We start from the raw sequence: 21,260 nt of genomic DNA on the forward strand, positions 1-21,260 counted from the left end.
TTTCTTCATACTATCCTCAAAGTTTTGAGAAGTAAATAAAATATTCGTGTAAATACTGGATGCAAAAAGCTCAAAAGAGGATAAATGGTTTTAAATTAAAGTTAATTAAAATTGATATAAAAAAGAAGAAAAACTGATAAATAAAAAAGACAAGTGAAGATAAGAAGTATAAATGCTTTCAAATCAAAGATATTTAAATTGATGTTATTAATTCATTATTATTAATAACTTATTTAAAATTGATATTACTAATAATATGCAATCTTTAAGATTCGATTCCAGTTGAAATAACTGCTAAACAGCTTTTCCCAAAAATGGCATCTTTTCTATAATTTGTTCAGACTATGAGCGTTGACTGATAAATATACAAGTATACTGGTATAATATTTATTTATCAATTAACGCATAAGAAGTCTATCGTATGCTATTCTTGTGCATTATACTATTGATTGCAATTGTACAAGAAATATGCGAACAAAATATGGCAACAATGTGAATGGGAAACATTCAGACCATAGAGTTATATATTAGCATAGAGAGAGTGTCATTCAGAGCGAAGTGACGACACCATCTTTTTTATTTGGATTAGTGCTGTTTCACTCTTACGCATAGTAAAGCTGCTACAGTTGTCCTCCTCTTCCGTACCCATATTCACACTGAATGTCATCATAGATTTTCGATACAATGTGTTAGAAAGAGATGCAGCAAACCAGTCCATGAGATCTTGTCGTCAGGAAGCGCGGAAGGTAGGCTCCCTCTATGTTAATATATACCTCTATGATTCAGACGCCAAGTAGCAAATAAATAAGGTTAGGTCCAATTATTCATACTCGTACAACATGTCTAAAAGAAATAGGGTAACGGGTACAGTTGTTGGCCGGTCACTAGTGATTGGACACTTTCACAAAAATCCTAAATATTAAGATTTTTAGAAAGTATAAGGAAATAAATGTATTTGCATTGCAATTCGGCAACATTGCTATATATTTGGTCTAGCCATTATCTCTCTCAGTTAATATTGTCTAGTTGTGACAGCGTGTGTTGTTCGAAGCTTAACAGCTGCATCCAGTTTTAAGAGTTTTTTAAAGAATTTGTTAAGGAAGGCCATTCATGAGGTGAGTTATCTTGGCTAATAATACTGGGTATCTGCTTATATTAATGTTTTGTGATGATTTAGTGGGGTATATCTTACGTTATCGGTGGTTATAATAGTAAGGTTATAATTTTTGGCGGTAAATTTTAGTGACCAAGCACTGTATCTTAAATATATCCGCATTATAATGATTGGCCTACCGGCCAATTACTGTACCTACTTTAAATTAAAATATTTATTATAATTTAGGCTCTTTTAGCTTAGTTTGGCCCAACACAACATATTTCAAGCATTTTTTCTTATTTTTTATGGCAATAGCTAGTGGTTGGCCGACTGCCAATCACTAAACCACAGGGTGGCCAATAACTGTAATGTGTAATAAGAATATATTTTTTGTCCGGATTCGTTTTTATAAAATTACAATTATTTTAGTTGTTATAACATTAATGCCAATGCGGGCAATCTGAATCAAATTTGAAACGTCCGTATTGTAGATAACATTATTAGATACTAATAAATGATTTTTATTTTTAGAATAAAAAATGCCAAATATCCGGAAAGATAAAACGTATCATAAAAAATATACAGAACAAGATCTTCAGTCTGCTTTTCAGACCATAGAAAATGGCATGAGCCAACGGAAAGCCGCTGAACAATTTAATGTGCCAAGAGCAACACTCCAGTTTAGAGCAAGCGAAAATTTTAATGAAAAAACTAACCTTGGTCCCAATCCTATTCTTTCTTTAGAGGAAGAGAATCGTTTAAATAATTGGATCGTAACATGCCAAGGCAAAGGTTTTCCAGTAAGAGTGGAAAATATACAAGACTCGGTTAAAGGTTTTCTTGATGCAAATCCACGTGCTTATTTTTTTACTGACAATCGGCCCGGAAGAGTTTGGTATAGATCCTTTTTAAAGAGACATCCAGATTTAAGCGAGCGAACTTCAGAAGCGGTAACAGCAGCACGTTCAGTTGTATCTGAAAAAGATATAAGAAAATGGTTCACCGGTGTTCAAAAATATTTACACCCTAAACGTTACATTGATATTCTTCAAGACCCTTCACGTGTTTTTAATGGGGATGAAACCTGCTTCCTCTTGTGTCCCAAAAATAAACGAGTGTTGGCTGTAAAGGGAAGCAAAAATGTATATCAAATAGAACATCACTCCAAAGATAATTTGACGGTTATATTTAGGTTTGCAGCATCTGAAGAAATAACAGCACCGATGATTATTTACCCATACAAACGACTTTCTAGCAATGTTATAAATTCAGTTCCTCGAGAATGGGGCATAGGCTGTAGCGATACGGGATGGATGAAGAATGAAAACTTCTATGAATACATAGGAAACGTCTTATATAAGTGCCTAGTTGCAAAAACACTAAATTTCCAGTCATTTTGTTCGTTGATGGACATAAAGCTCACTTAACCATTCAAACCAGTGAATTATGCTCAAAGTTACAAATTATTTTAGCGGCATTATATCCCAATGCGACCAGAATTATACAGCCTGCAGATGTTGCTGCATTTAAACCATTAAAGGCAAATTGGAACCGGGCAGTATTAAAGTTTAGACGAGAAAACCCAAAAAATGATACTATTGTCACAGAAGATACAATGACTTTAGATATTCAATCGACATCCGATAATCTGCCTTTAGTAAATCAAGACAACTCATTATATAAAGAAATTGACACCTCAATTGACAAATTCTTTTTTGGCCAAAAACCCCAGAAAGAAAGGGTAAAAAGCAAACAGAACGGTTGCCTTTCGTGCTCACTTCTTCAGATCGTCAAAATGCAGAGAGGCGTAAAATTAAAGAGAAAGACGAACAAGAAAAAATAAAATTAGCACGAAAACAAAAGCGAATTGACGCAATAGCAAACAATAAAGGTAAACAAAATAAAGAAACCATGAAGAAAGTAATAAAAAAATTGCCACAAGAGCCAATTCCGAGAGCAAAAAATGTCAAAATATTTTGAAGAATAAAGAAAATGTTACACTAAATACAGGTGATATTGTAGATACAAATACTTTTAAATCAGACACACTTCTTGATCATATAATTAAAAGCACTACTTTGAGAGGTGGAGTTAGAGTACATATACCAGAAATGATTAACGCCAAAGAAAACCACGAACTGCCACGGAACCAATTTCCTGATTCTGTAGAGGAAAACGCTATTCTGCCCTCAATTGATAACGTATCTTTTGATGTCTCCAACAATAAGAATTCATCAAATTGAGGAATACTTCCCAAAGCAAATGTACAAATTTGGAAACCAGCAAAGAAAAACGTGCTGGTGAGTCGGCTAAAAGAAAGTTGTTTTTCGAAACAGAGGGATATCCAGAACATGAAAAAATACAAATTCTCTCAGATATATTGGTGAAACAATCAGACAACACCAACATATCTGTAAATAATAATCTCTTGTATACAGGATTGTGCTATTCTTGTTCCTAAAATATTTCTAAATCAGAAGTTGGATTAAAATGTTTATTTTGTGTCAGAGGCTCCCATATTGGTAGTTGTGTTAAAAAGCAACAAGAAATTCAAAATCTAAATAGTTTTGTGTGCCCTAACTGCAAAAACAAAAAAAGAAAATTATAAATTTTATGAGTGGCCAATAACTGTAATTCTATATGCCAATAACTATGTTTGCATGGCCAATAACTGTGTAATTTTGTATGTTTTTAAATGTGTGTTAATTTTTTATGTACATTATTATACAACCTGACTTTTTATAAAATTTGATGTTTCATGGTTATTAAAAAACCCTTACAAAATATTTCACATTAAAATATACCAATTTACAATTTTAATTCAATTTGAAATCCCTTAAGTGGCCAATCACTGTACCCGTTACCCTATATATAGTTCCCTAAACAAATAACACCACAGACTAAAAATTAAGCAGCTAAAAAAAGGTACAAATACTATAAATAATTATAAATAAGTAGTATGTAATTAATTATTTTTATATATAAAATATAAACGTCAAAACAAAACAAAATGCGCTTGCGTCAACCACAATTCCGATAATCGAAATCTCATCTCGACAGGGTAAATGCTGTCGAAGTGATTTCTATTCACATTACGATTGTAGAGATTCCGAAGTAGTTATGGAATACGGATTTGGACTATTTCTATTCGACTTGGTCACTTCTATTCGATTTTACTGACTTCTATCATCGAAATGAGTTACAGAATAGGCATGATTGTACGGACTGTATCTGCATAATATGACGCCTCAAGACATCATGAGTACTCGGCAGTAGTAACGGTATGACGTTCTTAGACGTCATCAGCATTCAAAGGGTTAGTGGGCACGTGTCAAAAACAGTGAAATCACATAATGATCTAAGTGTTATATTTAATAACAATTTAAGTTGGTCGGAACATATTTTGCATATTTCTAAAAAAGCTAACAGTAAATTTTATCTACTAAATAAAACGTTCGCGAAAGTGTAATTTCTGAGATCAGTTCATGTATATAAACTGTACATTCGTCCGCTTCTGGAATATTGCGGAATTGTATGGTGCCCGGTAGCATATTTACAAATGCTCCTATACTACGGCACCAGAGTGCTGAAATCGGTTAGCCTTTGAAATACACTATTACGCTAAAAACTCTCATTGATTTAGGGACCTATTAAATTATAAGACATTTATTAAATTATGGTTAAGTTTTAAGTTTTTATTGCAATTAATAGCAATCAATGTGTGGATTTGCGTGAAAGATATGGTATGCTTTGTTGAAATGCTTACATTGAGTGTCCCTGTTTAGGATTTTGTCCTCTTCGGGGTTTGTAGTGAATGTGATATGTAGTCAAACATCAGACAATGGCCGCAAAAGCAAACAGTCCGAAAACACACTGGGGCAAGTGTGATGGTCCTGGTGTTCCTGGGTTATGCCGGACGGTGGTGGTCCAGAAAACTATTAGACAACAGAGAAGAAAGAATGATGGAGTTGGTGTTGGTTCCATTGACATATGTGTGTACTGTCCGTGCTTTGCCCTCGACCAAGCTCCCTAGAAACCATTGTACGCCAACTGGCATGCCAGCGGCCCTCGTCGGCGGTCAGGAGGTGGCTTTTGAGCGGCGTGGACAGTGTGAGCAAAAAGAAATAAATATTTTTTATTTTTATTTATTCATAAGTACAGATATAATTACTCGTCCATAAAGTATCGCATAAATTCATTATTAGCTAAATAAACAACATTATTAGAAATTACCGAAAGAGGTCGACTTTTCATTTTAATTTATGATTTTTTTGGCATATATATCATACTAGTGACGTCATCCGTCTGGACGTGACGACGTAATCGATGATTTTTCAAAAGAGAATAGTGGTCGTGTGCTAGCTCATTTGAAGGGCAATTCAATTCTCTATTCAATAATATAAACATTAGCATAATTATTTACACAGGGTGGCCAATTTTTTTTATATTTAATTAATTGACGCAAAAAGGCGAATATGCATAATTTATTTAATTCAAAATACATTTTACTGCTGTCATAAAACAGAGATAAAATGTATCAATGTTTATTTGACAAATAAACATTGCTTTTCGCTTAAATTAAATGTTCAAACTGTCAAGAGGCAGGTGGGTGGCAGCTTAAACATTGAATTTAAGCAAAACGTAATGATTATATTTGAAATAAATATTTTATTTCTGTTTTCTGACAGCAGTAAAATGTATTTTGAATTAAATAAACTACGCAAAGTCTTCTTTTTGTGTCAATTAATTTAATTCAAAAATTGTTTTTGGACACCCTGTATAAATAATTATATTAAAGGTTATAGATAATTTAATTGCCTTTCAAATGAGCTATCACGCGACCCCTATTCTTATTGAAAAAAGACATCGATTACTTCATCACGTCTAGACGGATGACGTCACTGGTATGATATATATTCCAAAAAATCATAAATTAAAATCAAAAATCGACTTGTTTCGGTAATTTCTAATAATGTTGTTTATTTAGCTAATAATGAATTTATGAGTTACTTTTTGGACGCACTGTATACGAGTAATTATATCTGTACTGTTTTTTATTCATTGGAGTTTTTTTTAATTTTTGTTTTATTTTTGTTTCTCGAGTTAGGGTCAAAATACACATTCTTAAGTATGCTAGGTTTATTGCAGTTTCGACATTTCTATTTGAATACAATAAATTGAAGTATTACCAGAGAACGGCCGTTCTCGCCAGTGGCGCACACCTACACCCCCTACACGCGACACTATATATACACGAAATTTTCGATTTTCTAAATCTGACTAAACTGAAAATTGGGCCAACTCCCATCTTAAAGTTCAGGAAAAGACTCACCTATTCAAATGCCAACCATCCATTTTACGGCCCTTCCTATTTAGGGTCTGTTTTTCGTTCTCGTCCCCAAAACTCCCAAAAACATCAAAAATTTAACTCCGACTTTTGCGGCTTCTAATAGAAGCGATCTTTACCTTTCCAACGCATGTCTAACTTTGAAAATCGGTTATACCGATCAAAAGTTACCGAGCTCAGAAATATGAGTCAATTTTTTTTAAAAAGGGAAAATGTTTGTTGATATGTATGTATGTGTGTGGAAAAGTTAAACCGATCTGAATTTTTTTTTCTGTGTTTGAAGAGGGGGTGAGGGCCGATTCAGAACCGGTGTAGTTTGTGAGTTTTGACTACCCATAAGCCAGCTATAGGACTTGGTAGGTACGAAACGGCATATATTTTAGCGGTATATATCTTCGGTTCAAGAAGAGACAGGAGAACAGTAAATACACCAAATTAATAGTGTTGAGTTAAGATTTCAAATGTTGTCTAAGCTGTCAGGATCAGACATACCCACAGCTCAGTATAGCCGAAAAACTGAAAAACTAAAGTTTAAACATTTTGGTTTTTCGACAATTACTCAAAATTTCAACCTACGAATTACGCCAATAACTAAGCGTTTGTAGAAGGACTCTAGACGAATCTAACGGTGTATACCTTATATCCGGGAAAATTCGAATTTTTAAGTTATAGGCTTCATAAATATGATCAAATCTATTTCTTAAGGGAAAAACGGTTTTTCAAGCTCAATAATTCCTGTAATAGCTTCAGTTATCATACTTGATCTTAGATGCATAAGATACTACTTGTCAATACGTTTCAAACTCATGTTTAGTGAACAAAATCGGCTAAGCCGTTTAGAAGCCGTTAAGCTACAAAAGTATAATCCAATTAACGATAATTCCCTAAATGGTTTATGTAGTTGTAGTGGTTACGACGCTAATTTGATCTGGCAACGGGCAATCCGAGTTCATTTACCGGCCATCCCAATATTTTTTCAATCTATTTCGAATAAAAAAAATCTAGTGTACATTCGATGGACACTAGATCATTTGGGAGATAATGCGACAAAGGCGACCATTTATAAAGCTTAACGTGTAATCGAGAAACATTGCATTCAACTGTATACATTTAATTTATAAATAACCTTGAAAAACTCCTGATACAAGAATAAAAAACCGCTAAACGCCATAAAAATTAGTAGCGCATACAATAATCCAGCTACAAAAGATCTGATATGAATAATACGTAGCGCGAAAATGTATTTTCATTTTGATGCAAAACAAAATTCTAGTTTTATTTTAAAAGATTTTTTCATAATATTTGCTAAATTTGAAGTAAACACAAAAGAGTTTCAAAATTCAAACTGTATCAAAGTTACTCTTTTGTGGCGCGTTTTACTTAAAACTGGGCAAATATTATGAAAAAATCTTTTAAAATAAAACTAGAATTTTGTTTTGCATCAAAATGAAAATACATTTTCGCGCCACGTATAGTCCTGTCGCCAGGGGGGGTACAACGGCCTCGTTAATTCAGATGGACTTACCCAAGTTTTTTTTATGTATTTTGACCCGTAGAACACGAATTTTTTGGGTAACAGTTGATCCGGATGTCGATAAGATTGTTATAGACCAAGAACTTGAGGAATCAAATAACAGCGATTTTTGGCAAAACAAAACAATATTTTGTATTTTTTGGGTCATTTTAAGCAAAAAATATTTCTGCAAGTTTTTTAGTAGGATGCACAGTTTTCGAGATAAACGCGGTTGAACTTTCAAAAAATCGAAAAACTGCAATTTTTAAACCCGAATAACTTTTGATTAAAAAATAAAATAGCAATTCTGCTTAGCGCCTTTGAAAGTTCAAGTCAAATTATGTCGGTTTTGATTATTTGCATTGCTAAAAATTTATTGTGTTATTGTTAAACAAAGCTACAAACAACTAGTGCGTGAGTGATGTTTCTATGATTTCTCATTTAAAATCGAACGAGTAGGTAGAATAGGTACTAGTGCAATCAAGACTATTTCTACGTTACATGCGTTAAAACGCATGTAAAAGCACGGGAAACCCTACGTGTTTATAGCTTTGTTAAACAATAAAAAAATAAATTTTTACCAATGCAAATAATCAAAACCGATATAATTTGACTTAAACTTTCAAATGCGGTAAGCAGACTTGCTATTTTATTTTTTAATCAAAAGTTATTCGGGTTCAAAAATTGCAATTTTTCGATTTTTTTAAAGTTCAACCGCGTTTATCTCGAAAACTGTGCATCCTACGAAAAAACTTGTAGAAATATTTTTTACTTAAAATGGCCCACAAAATACAAAATATTGTTTTGTTTTGCCAAAAATCGCTGTTATTTGATTCCTCAAGTTCTTGGTCTATAACAATCTTATCGACATCCGGATCAACTGTTACCCAAAAAATTCGTGTTCTACGGGTCAAAATACATAAAAAAAACTTGAGTAAGTCCATCTGAATTAACGAGGCCGTTGTACCCCCCCTGGCGACAGGACTAGTATTATTCATATCAGATTTTTGTAGCTGGAATATTGTATGCGCCACTCATTTTTACGGCGTTTAGCGGTTTTTTATTCTTGTACAATACTTACAATAATATTAATTACAACCTACTGTCGAAACCTTTCAGCTACCTAACTTAAGCAGAAGAGATAAGTTAATCATACGCAGGTTGAGAATTGGTCACACACGGTTGACACATGGACACCTCATGGCTTCAGAGACATCAAGTGTTTGTGAAAGTGCAGTGAATCGCTAACCGTTCAGCATATTTTCACTCAGTGCACCGGGTTCGAACAAGAACAAAAAAATATGTAACATTGAATCTACATTAATGGAAGCATTTAATTGAACATTTTATGCATACTATGTAACATTGTAGTGAAATGGTCGTATGTTGCATAATTCTCTTTTAATTACTTATTTAAGTTTTTTGTATGTGTTTTTGAACTGATCCTTTGTGCAAAGTACAAGTCGTCTGCGTATAGTCTGTGTATATGATAACCTATTTGGGAATTGTTTTTTAGTATTACATTAATATCTATTAAAGATAAAGTTGCACTTATCGTTGGCAGTCATAGAATTCCATTTTTTTCGGAATCTTTTAGATGCTATATCGTTATCTATACGCACGCGCACGCTATAAATTCTTTCGCTAATAAAATGTTTTATGAAATATAATAAATATGTTGCATTTTAAACTCAAGTATTTTAGATTTTTAAGAATTTTGCGTCTCTCTACCTAGTCCAGGGCGGATCTGTTTTGAGATGGACGTTGAGAGGTGACTCAAATTTTTTTGCAGAAATTGCTTGAAAATAAATCAAATAATAATATTTGAGTTATCCTCCCTCTCAAAAAGGTCCGGAACATTGTTTAAATAATCAAAATGTCAAAAAATTAAGGAAAAATTCGATTTTTTTCTTGGTTTTTTGATTATAACTTTAAAAGTATTCATTTCCGAGAAAAGTTGTACTGACATAAAAGTTGCGTAATTAAATTTCCTACAATATAGAATTGGTTAAAAATTTAAGAAATGGTCAACCTTGTTGCAAAATAGCAATAATTGTGAAAAAAACATACAAAAACAAGTATTCGCATTTTACGTTTTTCAACCATTTATGCTACACTTAGGACCTTCATATTGCACCCAGAAAAACTTTATGATACAGTAAAACAATACTGTAAATTTCATTAAGATCGGTTTAATAGATTTTGTAAAATAAATTTTGCAATACAGCTTTCGCAAAAAAAATTAATTTTTTCAAAATGTTACAGGACTGAAAATAAAGCAGATAGCAAGTTGAATTTTTTTTTTGCTTATAAAGTGTACTGTACCTTTCATTTGCAATTTTCAAAATTAAAATCGATTAATTACCACGGCGTCAGAAAATTTTTGAAATAAACAATAATTTTTGTTGCTACGCGCAGGACAGCGGTGTTCGATTCACACAGGTTGATTTCCACCAAAATTTCTTCCAATCCTTATCTAATATATTATTTTCGTACTTTATATTTTGTTGTATTTTAATTTTTTAATTCCACAAAAATCAAACTAATTTTAATATTGTTTGTGAAATATGGTTTAAACAATTGCATATGTTTAAAAATAATAAACTTTTATTATTTAAGTTAAAATATATGAACAAAGAAAGTTTTTGCTAATAAAAGTGTTATTTCAAAGGATAGAGTAAGAGTTTTTATTTTGCAATAAACAAATTTATTTATTTATATCGAAATGTCATAAAAATTAAAATGTATCAATCATTATCAAAGGTCATTGGAATGCCCAATCAGAGCAACCTATCCGCTGTCCTGCGCGTAGCACCAAAAATTATTGTTTATTTCAAAAATTTTCTGACGCCGTGGTAATTAATCGATTTTAATTTTGAAAATTGCAAATGAAAGGTACAGTACACTTCTATAAGCAAAAAAAAATTCAACTTGCTATCTGCTTTATTTTCAGTCCTGTAACATTTTGAAAAAATGAATTTTTTTTGCGAAAGCTGTATTGCAAAATGTATTTTACAAAATCTATTAAACCGATCTTAATGAAATTTGCAGTATTGTTTTACTGTATCATAAAGTTTTTCTGGGTGAAACATGAAGGTCCTAAGTGTAGCATAAATGGTTGAAAAACGTAAAATGCGAATACTTGTTTTTGTATGTTTTTTTCACAATTATTGCTATTTTGCAACAAGGGTGACTATTTCTTAAATTTTTAACCAACTCTACATTGTAGGAAATTTAATTACGCAACTTTTATGTCAGTACAACTTTTCTCGGAAATGAATACTTTTAAAGTTATAATCAAAAAACCAAGAAAAAAATCGAATTTTTCCTTAATTTTTTGACATTTTGATTATTTAAACAATGTTTCGGACCTTTTTGAGAGGGAGGATAACTCAAATATTATTATTTGATTTATTTTCAAGCAATTTCTGCAAAAAAATTTGAGTCACCTCTCAACGTCCAAATGTACTAATATTTTTACAGATGCGCCCTGGTCTAACCCTATTATAGGCTTTAGTAATGTTAAAAAACAATACGATGCTTGCTCGCTAATTCGCAAATCCTTCATTGATTTCAGATTCAAAGTCAATTCGATTATAGGTAGTGCAGTGCATCTTTGTTGACGGAAACCACTTTGTTCAGGGGCTAGTAGTTAATTTGCTGTTTACTAATATCAATAAACAAATTCTTCACAAATTCAAACAAAAATATTTTAATTGGTTGTCTGGAGAAAAAAATTCAAGGTATGTCTTCTGTTTCAAGTGCCATCCCCGCAACGAAAGTCGGCAATCATCATAGCTATTCGGACTTTAGTAAGACTTTCGACCTTTTAGAGGCAGCTGCTCTGAAAAGTTCATTTGATTGTATATCCGTACTTACCATTCTCTCAAGTTGTGCAGCCACGATATTCTGCGTCTATCTATGCTTCTTCTTCCTTGAATCTCTTCCTGCATAATCAATTGGAGTTGTTCTAATTTTCTTGTTTGGATGGTATTTAAGATTTCCATTTCTGTATTCATCTTTCTCAGAACCTCTTTGTTTATGACGTTTTCTGTCCATGATATTTACAGAATTCGTCTGTACACCCACAGCTCGAATGATTCTGGTTTTTTCATTGATGCCGTATTCAAGGTCCGAGCTTTCGTTCCATAAAACAAAGTCGAAAAACGTAGCACCTAGCCAACTCTTAGCTCCTATATCAAATCTCTTGTGTAGAGCATTTTTCCCATTTTGCTAAAATTTGCTCTATCATTTTCTATTCTGATTTTGATTTCTTGGAAGTAATCCCCTGTGGATTTAATCATTGTTCCAAGATATGCATATTGGTCTACTCGTTCGACATTGGTTCCGTTTATGAAGTGATTCTCGTTATTTCTTTGAGTTTTCAAAATTCTCATAAATTTTGTCTTCTTGACGTTCATCGTTAGGTCGTATTCTTGTCCACACTCCGCTACTGTGGTCACCAGCGTCTGAAGATCCAACGGATGTAGGACACTGCCTATTGCACAATAGTTGTTTGTGAGTATTTAACTGAAAGTGAAATATACAAAAAAAAAAACAAAAATAGAGGGTATTTAATCATTTAAATTATTTTGTAAATATATTTTTGTTGTAGCGTATATTCCACACCAGATTCCCTACCATTTCCTGAAGGGTTTTTGTTTGGTGTATCAACTGCCGCGTATCAAGTAGAAGGTAAGTTTTGTTATTACACGATTACACAAAGCAGAATCATCTTCGAATTTACAACATAAAATAAACTAACAAAATTGGTGATCAGTGATCATTATCAGTATAGCTACCTGTTAAAAAGCGAATTTGATGGCTATCTATAAATATAGATCAAACTGGCGGCAGGTGTATGCTTTCAAATAACTTTGATAGTGTTTAAAATATTTATAAAACCAGCTAAGGAATTTCGGCATGACGCATGCCATGCCATCTATGTACTTTATAGCTTCCTATAAAGAACAATACTTTAGGAATTTTGTATAAATCTATCTATAAGCGAGGTTCCTACAGCCGGGTCTAGGACGTTTCATCGCCGCCGTTTCGATGCCGCCAGTTCGATGCCGATGCCGGCCGATTCATCGCCAGTCAATTAATCGCTATCTGATATATTTCCGAGTTTTCGACAGTTACAATTATTAGTTATTTTTAGTATTAATTAGGAATTCTAGGAAATGCGAGATATGACGGCGATGAAATGGACTGGCGATGAACCGGCGGCATCGAAACGGCCGGCGATGAACCGGCGGCATCGAAACGTCCCATTCCGCTACAGCCTCTGCCGCTTCTCGCATTTCGACCGCCATCGTTTTCTGTCCATCCATTCGTCTTCTTTGATGGCTCTATCTTTCATGATGTGCCGTACATTTTCTTTCCAGGCAACTGAAGGTCTGCCCCTTCTTCTTCTTTGGTGTGGTATGTAATTCAAAGCTTTCTTTGGCCATCTATCTTCATTAATTCGTTTCAAGTGACCACACCACACTAGTTGTCTAGTTTCAATACTATCTACACTGGAATATACAGTATGTCTCCTCCTTCTAATATCTTCATTTCTGATGTGATCTTTTTTAGATATACCACACGCTCTCCTTAGATAATCCATTTCTACTACTTCTATTCTTTTTCTATCTTTTTTGTCATCTGCCAAACTTCTGCCCCATAAGTCATAATAGGCTCTACCAAGATACGATAGATTGTCAATTTCGTTTTTTGTCTTATATCTTTAGACCACAGTAGAGAGCTTAGAATGTTTACCGCTTTTTTGCCCTGCTGCGTCCTCTTTTCGATGTCTCTTTTGGTAGTGTCTTCTTTAGATATTATAGATCCGAGATATTTATATTCATAACATCTTTTTGTGGTTCTAATTTCTAACTCTGGATCTTCTTCATCGTCCCTTATTTTAAGATACTCTGTCTTTGACATATTCATATTAAGGCCCCATTTTTCATATTCTTTCTTTAGTTTTCTAAACATGTAGTCCATGTCTTCCTCATCATTCGCTACGACTACCTTATCATCTGCAAAAAACAAAGTTGCTAGACATTTACCACTGCCTATGTCTATTCCCATTCTGGATACTTGTTAATTGATTGATTAATGATTGAATATATATTTTAAATAAAGTCGGAGACAGACAACATCCTTGTTTAAGCCCCTTTAATATAGGGAATGATTCAGATATAAAGTTTCCTTCTTTAACGACACTTCTTGCATTTTTGTACGTATTTGCGATAGCATCCACATACTCTCTACTGAGACCTACCTTCGTCAATGTTTGAAACAGTTTTTTCAAAGGTACCGTATCGTATGCCTTCTCCAAATCTGCAAACAATAGGTGGGTAGATAGATTCCTTGCCTTCCGTTTTTTTATTACCTGCTGCAGAACGAATATATTATCAGTGCACGATCTTCCTGCACGAAATCCACTTTGTTCTTCCATGTCTTCGTATTCTGATTCTATTATTTTTTATTATTCGACCGTACAATATCCCTACTGAGCTAGTAACAGTTATTCCTCTATAATTAGAGCATATGCGTTTATCCGCTTTCTTGTATACTGAGCTGATGTATCCAACATTCCAATCATCAGGGATATTTTGTCCTTTTAAGCATTTATTAAATAGTTGAACCAACATCTCATGTAATATGTTTGGTCCGTACTTTACCAACTTAATTGGGATGTCTCCAGGTCCTGCTGCTTTACCGTTTTTAGATCTTTTGAGGGCCTCGCTTAACTCTCCGGTTGTTATCTCAACTATTTGTGTATGTTCGGATAATTCTTCCATTTCGGTCTCTTGGAATTTACATCTATCTTCTGTCAGTAAAATCTCATAATGGTTTTTCCACTGTTTCAGATCTATTAACTTTATGTTAGATTTTTCCTTTACTTCCCTCCGGAGAGACTTTATTACCTTCCACGCTTGCCCAACTCTTGTTCCACCCATATACCTATCCACTTCTGCGCATTTTCGGTCCCACATCTCATTTTTACTTTTCACTACTTCTCTTTTTACATCTCGATTTAATGCTGCATATCTCTTGTGATCTTTTGATCACAAGAGATTTTGTATAAATACAATGGTTAAAAAAACTTACATCTTGTATCTCCGGGCTCTCGCGTCTATTGCCAGGCAACAAGTTTTCTTCGAAAATTTGTCGCATTATTGTCAATTTATTCTCACTCTCTTGTTATATTAATGTTGAAATTTTTTTTATATTTATTGATTTTTTCATTACATATTTTAAATTAATATTCAGGCAAATAAGTATATAAGTATATAATGTATATAAATACAGTGGAACCTCGATAAGTCGGCCCCCGATAACCCGGAAGTCCGGCTAACCCGGACCGATTTTCATCAAACATTTCAACAATAAAAATGTATGTATTATGTTAAAACATTTTATCTGTAGCCTCTTCTGGAATGTCTTAAATATCGAGTTTCATTGATAAAACTTCGCTTCGACCATAAAAGAGATAATGGGTATTTGTGTAATTTGAACTATACGATAGTAAAAATGACTCATGGCACACGGCGGCGGTGGCAGAGCGATGTTCATTATCTCGGGCTATCGCAAACAACAGGCACCTGTTATGTCTTTTAAAAAATTATTTTTTAAACAATGGTCTTTTAAACAATGAAAGAGCCACTGTTCTAAAATATCATAACATTGTTCCGATGGCAGACGAAATTGACATAACCGAAACTGACTGAATTTTTTTTTACCTAGAAATAAACAATACTCTATCTATACTGTCTATACTATACTCTATCTATACAACTATAGGTAAGTTAGATGTGTACTGTGCATATATATTTCATGTTATTTTAATTATAACGGACTTTATCTATAAGTATACCGTATTTTATTAATTTCTACCATGCTCTCCAGCTAACCCTGATTTTCGATAACCCAGATCGGCCGCGGTCCCGATTAATCCGAGTTATCGAGGTTCCACTGTATAAATATATTGTTCTTCTTTCTATTTTTATTGGCTTGTTGCTTAAAATATAAATATTCTGGGAATTGTCAGAAATGAGTAAAATGTCATGCAATGATTTGCGACATTCTTAAAGTCCTATATGACGTCAAAATTAATGACGCCTGAAAGACGGGTTTGGTATAAACTTTATTAACGCAGTTTTGAGGGTTTCTGTTTAATTCTCTGCTAATTTTTAAATCTTCCAGTAAATTAATTTTAGTATAGTTGTTGCTAGGAACGTTATGCAAGCTCCTACTATTTCTTTGGGGACAAAAAGTGTGATTCGACGCGTGTAAATGATTACCGCAACTAGATTTATCAATCTTTGACAGGTGTTCTTTTATTCGTATTTCCAACGGTCTCATCGTTCTCCCTACGAAAGTCACTATATACCGGGCTGTATCGTCGCCCCCGCTAGCGAAATTATTCCCATTCGATTTTTGGCACAAACTTACTCGAAAAGAGGTCCTTATAACATATCCACAGGGTGCCGGGCGGTGTCGTGGTCAAAAAATTGTTTAAACAATTTTTTTTAAACAAATTCACAAAAATGAGTTTTTCATTGCGATCGATTTTTTTAGACAATTTGGGTTATTCTGAGCAAAAAGGGTCTCTTGTGATTTTTCTCTAAAATTGATTGTTGTCAAGTTATGTGGCCATTTTCGCATTTCAAATTTTAAATCGCATATAACTGGATAACAATCAATTTTAAAGAAAAATCACAAGAGACCTTTTTTGCTCAGAATGTCCCAAGTTATCTAAAAACAATTTGTTCGAAATGACAAAAATTATTTTTGTGAATTTGTTTAAAAAAAATTTTTAAAACAATTTTTCGACCACGGCACCGCCCGGCACCCTGTGGTTATGTTATAAGGATCTCTTTTTGAGTAAGTTTGTGGAAAAAAATCGAATAGGAATAATTTCACTAACGGGGGCAACGATACATCCTGGACTAAAGCGCTAATTGTCAATAATTAAAAATAACAGCTTTGATTTGGTCACTTTTTGAATTCCATAGTAATAATTTTTAATAGAGTTATTAAGCCTTTAAAATGGCTATTTTCGCATTTTTCAAATTTTTAATCGCATATAACTCGACAACAACCAATTTTAGAAAAAAAATGATACAAGACCTTTTTGCTCAGAACGACCCAAATTATCTAATAAAACAAATATTTTTGTGAATTTGTTTAAAAAAATTGTTCAAACAATTTTTCGACCACCGTACCACCCGGCACCCTGTGGATATGTTATAAGGACCTCTTTTTTACTAAGTTTGTGCAAAAGAATCGAATCGGAATAATTTCGCTAGCGGGGGCGACGATACAGCCCGGTTTACTAGACAGTCTCCGCAGGACAATTTACATATACAGGGTGCGACAACCCTCTGGTTTTCTTTGATAACGGCTAAACTATGGGAGATACAAAAAAATGTTTTTAACAAAACTAATGTATATAAAAACCGTATATAATTTAAAATTAGTTTTAATTATACAGGGTGAGTCAGAACGACGGTATGAATCAAAGTTTTATTTTTTTAAATAGAACACCCCATATATTAAATGATTTTTGAATATATTTTTTAAAAATATGAAAAATTTGTATAAGGTCTCATAGGCCTAAAGTTAATAATTTTCGAAATATTTACATTTTTATTGAGAAAAATGGTAATATTTGTAGGGCGGTGGATTATATTTCCAAGGTAATAAAAATTTAAGTGGTAGGTCAATGTTTTTATAATATAGTATCATTTTTAAATAATTTAATATGTTTTACTTATAGCCATAAAATATACAGTGTGATCACTATTTGCAAATACAAAATTTTCTCATTTTTTTTTTAAGGAACACCTTGTATTAGTATTGCGTTTTGTAGTAAATATTACAACCTTTCTTTTGGTATAAGGTTGTATGTACATAGCATGTTTGGTTTTGTAAACATTTAAAAAAGAACTAAAGATTTTACGTTTCGAGGATACTTTATATCCACGATAATTTTTATTCATTTTTTTGCAAAAAAAATTATAATATGATTTTAGAAACATACACTAAAATATCAAAGATGAAAATAAAAACGTAATTAAAGGTTAAAATAAAACGTATGCGAGTGCAACTTAATTGAATTTATTAACTTGAAAATTATGTTACAAACAATATTTTACCATACTAATAAGTAATTAATATGGATAAATTACTTATTAAATTAAACAATCAATTTTAATATCTACCCTAGAAATTTTCCTAGCCTAGTAGCTTTATTGTACCCAATTTTGATAGTGAAATTGTATTTACGAGTAAGATCAAGTTAATAACTTTTTAATTTAGGTACTTACATCGCCCAACCTGTTTCGCCCAAAACAAATGTCATATCCACCAATTGTTCGGTTGAAAAATTAAAATTTAAAATATAAAAAATTGTTACAAAAATTTCAACTACAAAAGTATTACCAGCTTTTGTGACACCAGTTAATACTATTTATATTAATAAATAATTTGGCTGATACATTTAACATTCATTTGTTTCAAAGCATACTTTATAATTATTATGTTCTCAAGATGTAAGTAAATTTAAAAGGTAAATTAAAAGTGTAACTCGTAAATACAATATAACTAACAATTAATTTGGTACAAGAAAGTTGCTGTGGAAGAAAAATTACTAGGTTAGATATCAAATTTGGTTGTTTATTTAATTTAGTAACTAATTTATGCATTCATTAGTATGGTAAAATATTTTTTGTAAAATAATTTTAAGTTATTAAATTCAATTGAAGTGTACTAGTATACGATTCATTTTATTCTTTAATTACGTTTTTATTTTCATATTTGGTATTTTAATGTATGTTTCTAAAACCACATTATAATTATTTTTTTTGCAAAAAAAAATTTTAATAAAAAATCTGCAAGAAGGTAAAATCTATAGTTTTTTTAAATATCTACAAAACGACACATGTTATGTACATACAACCTTATACCAAAAGAAAGGTTGTAATATTTACTACAAAAGGCAGTACTAATATACTGCCCTCCTAAGACAAGAGGTCCTATCTGCAAAATTACAGTTTTGAAATATCACGGTTTTTTTTAATAATTGCTTGCCAAAAAAAATTGATAATCACAAGATTTTTAAGACTTTCTGCCTAAGTTAGTTGATAATTATTGGATTTAATAGTACAATATTATTTTCACTTATGTCATCACAAAAAAAGATATTTGAATATATCAGTAGTTAGGACTAATTAACTTAGTAGAAGGGATCCTATTTATAAAGAAACATTAATTAATAGGTACTAAGTGCATCACCTATTAAATTAATAAATTTAAAATATTAAGAAAATTAATTTAATAGTAAAAAAGAAATCACAAAATGTATAAAACACCTTAATCTTCGTCTAGTGTTTCACACAAACTCTTATATTTTTGAGAACTCTATCATTATTTTTGTCAAATCCTAACGTAGCTAAGAGAAATACTTTGCAGACGTTTACTTCTAAACCTTCTTCCACTGAAAGAAAATATTTAAAATATTAATATATATATATATATATATATATATATACATCCCGCTATTAAATTGGCATCTTTTCACGTTGCAGTCATTTGGCATCACCTAGAAATGCTATCATTTTCTAGGTATAATCCGTGAATGTTCGCTTAGTACACTTCTTTAAGCTTGGCACCGTTGTCGGATTTTCAGTAATCCGATTTATTTATATATTTTATTCCTTACACTATAACGACAATTTGACCCCCGTAGGTCAAAAACATTGCTTAAACATCACTTTGGCAACAACAGGATGTTGCCAAGATATACATTTTTACGGAAAAGACAGTACCTAGTTAGATACATAATATCGATCGCTTCACGTTACAAGTCTTCCACTCGCACTCAGGTAAAAACCAGTTGTAGGCTCTTTTGTCTGAACGGGTCCCTGAATGAGTTTAATAATTCACTTTTATTGTGTATTTTGTTTCGTTTAGTTGAAATATCAGATTTTGTTTGTAACGAATTTCATAATAGATATTTAAATTATTTTTTTGTTAACAAAAACAAATTTTAAAGTTTGACATTTGAAAAATTAATTTTATATTGCCATTTTCATGACATGGTCAATGGTTAATTGCATTTATAATAATTTAATGGGTCATTGCGAAACAATATACAGTGCGTCCATAAAGTAACGCATAAATTCATTATTTCACAAACCGGACACTTTCAGGAAAAATACCGAAACAGGTCGATTTTTATTTTTAAATTACAATTTATTGGCATACATATCATACTAGTGACGTCATCCATCTGGGCGTGATGACGTAATCGTTGATTTTTTTAAATAAGAATAAAGGGCATGTAATAGCTCATTTGAAAGGGTATGTAATTCTCTATTCAATAATATAATTGTTAATATAATTATTTATACAGGGTGTCCAAAAAATGTTATTTAAATTAAATTAATTGGTATAAAAAGATGAATGTATGTAATTTGTTTAATTCTAAATATATTTTATTGGTGCCAGCAAACATAAAAATGTTTTATTTAAAACCTAAATATTGATTTTCGCTTAAGCGTAATCTTAAACTTCCAAGAGGCAGGTGGATGGCAGCTCTAACATTTAATTTTCTGACAAAAGTAAAACGAATTTTGAATTAAATAAGTTACATACATTTTTCTTTTTGTCTCAATTAATTTAATTAAAGAATTCTTTTTGGACACCCTGTATATATAATTATGTTATTGTTTGTATTAGTAAATAGAGAATTAAATACCCTTTCAAATGAGCTATCACATGACCCCTATTCTCATTTAAAAAATTCATCGATTACGTTATCAAGCCCAGATGGATGACATCACTAGTATGATATGTAATATGCCAAAAAATTGTAATTTAAAAATAAAAATCGACCTGTTTCGAAAATTTTCCTTAAAGTCGCCGGTTTACGAAATAATGAAATTATGCGTTACTTTATGGAAGCACTGTATGTTACAATGTGTAAATTTTTCAGGAAACGTAAAAATCTTTCCATTAGTAGTTAGAGATTCTGATAGTAATACTATATTTTATATAAGTATTATGGGTTATAAATGCATCTATTAGGTCTGGATCCCGCGTATGAAAAAAAAGTTGATTAATAGCAAGCTGAAAATTTGTTAATAGCTTAAGGGTGTTTAGTCGGATAAACTTTTATATATGGGAACACTGGAACAGGGGCAGTTTTAATTGTGAAACAGGTTGAAAATTTGGAACGGTCACACCACGAAAACGGCACATTTATTTTGTCCGACATAACAGACTTAAACTCTCCGAATAGAGAT

General features: G+C 32.1%; 1 protein-coding gene and 1 long non-coding RNA gene across 6 annotated transcripts in view; both read left to right on the forward strand.

The window, feature by feature from the left end:
- LOC126882021 (myrosinase 1-like) overlaps positions 1–21,260 on the forward strand; it is a 247,134-nt gene that overhangs the window by 156,403 nt on the left and 69,471 nt on the right. The window lies entirely within an intron of this gene.
- The window catches only part of LOC114336056 (uncharacterized), an 80,779-nt gene that overhangs the window by 31,560 nt on the left and 27,959 nt on the right, over positions 1–21,260 (forward strand). For all 5 annotated transcript variants that reach the window (XR_007697093.1, XR_007697091.1, XR_007697095.1 and 2 more), the window contains exon 2: positions 12,572–12,651. This is a non-coding gene — a long non-coding RNA (uncharacterized LOC114336056). The remainder of the gene's footprint in view (positions 1–12,571; positions 12,652–21,260) is intronic.

Source organism: Diabrotica virgifera, chromosome 1 (assembly GCF_917563875.1).
Source record: "Diabrotica virgifera virgifera chromosome 1, PGI_DIABVI_V3a".
In the NCBI taxonomy this organism is placed as follows: Eukaryota; Metazoa; Arthropoda; class Insecta; order Coleoptera; family Chrysomelidae; genus Diabrotica; species Diabrotica virgifera.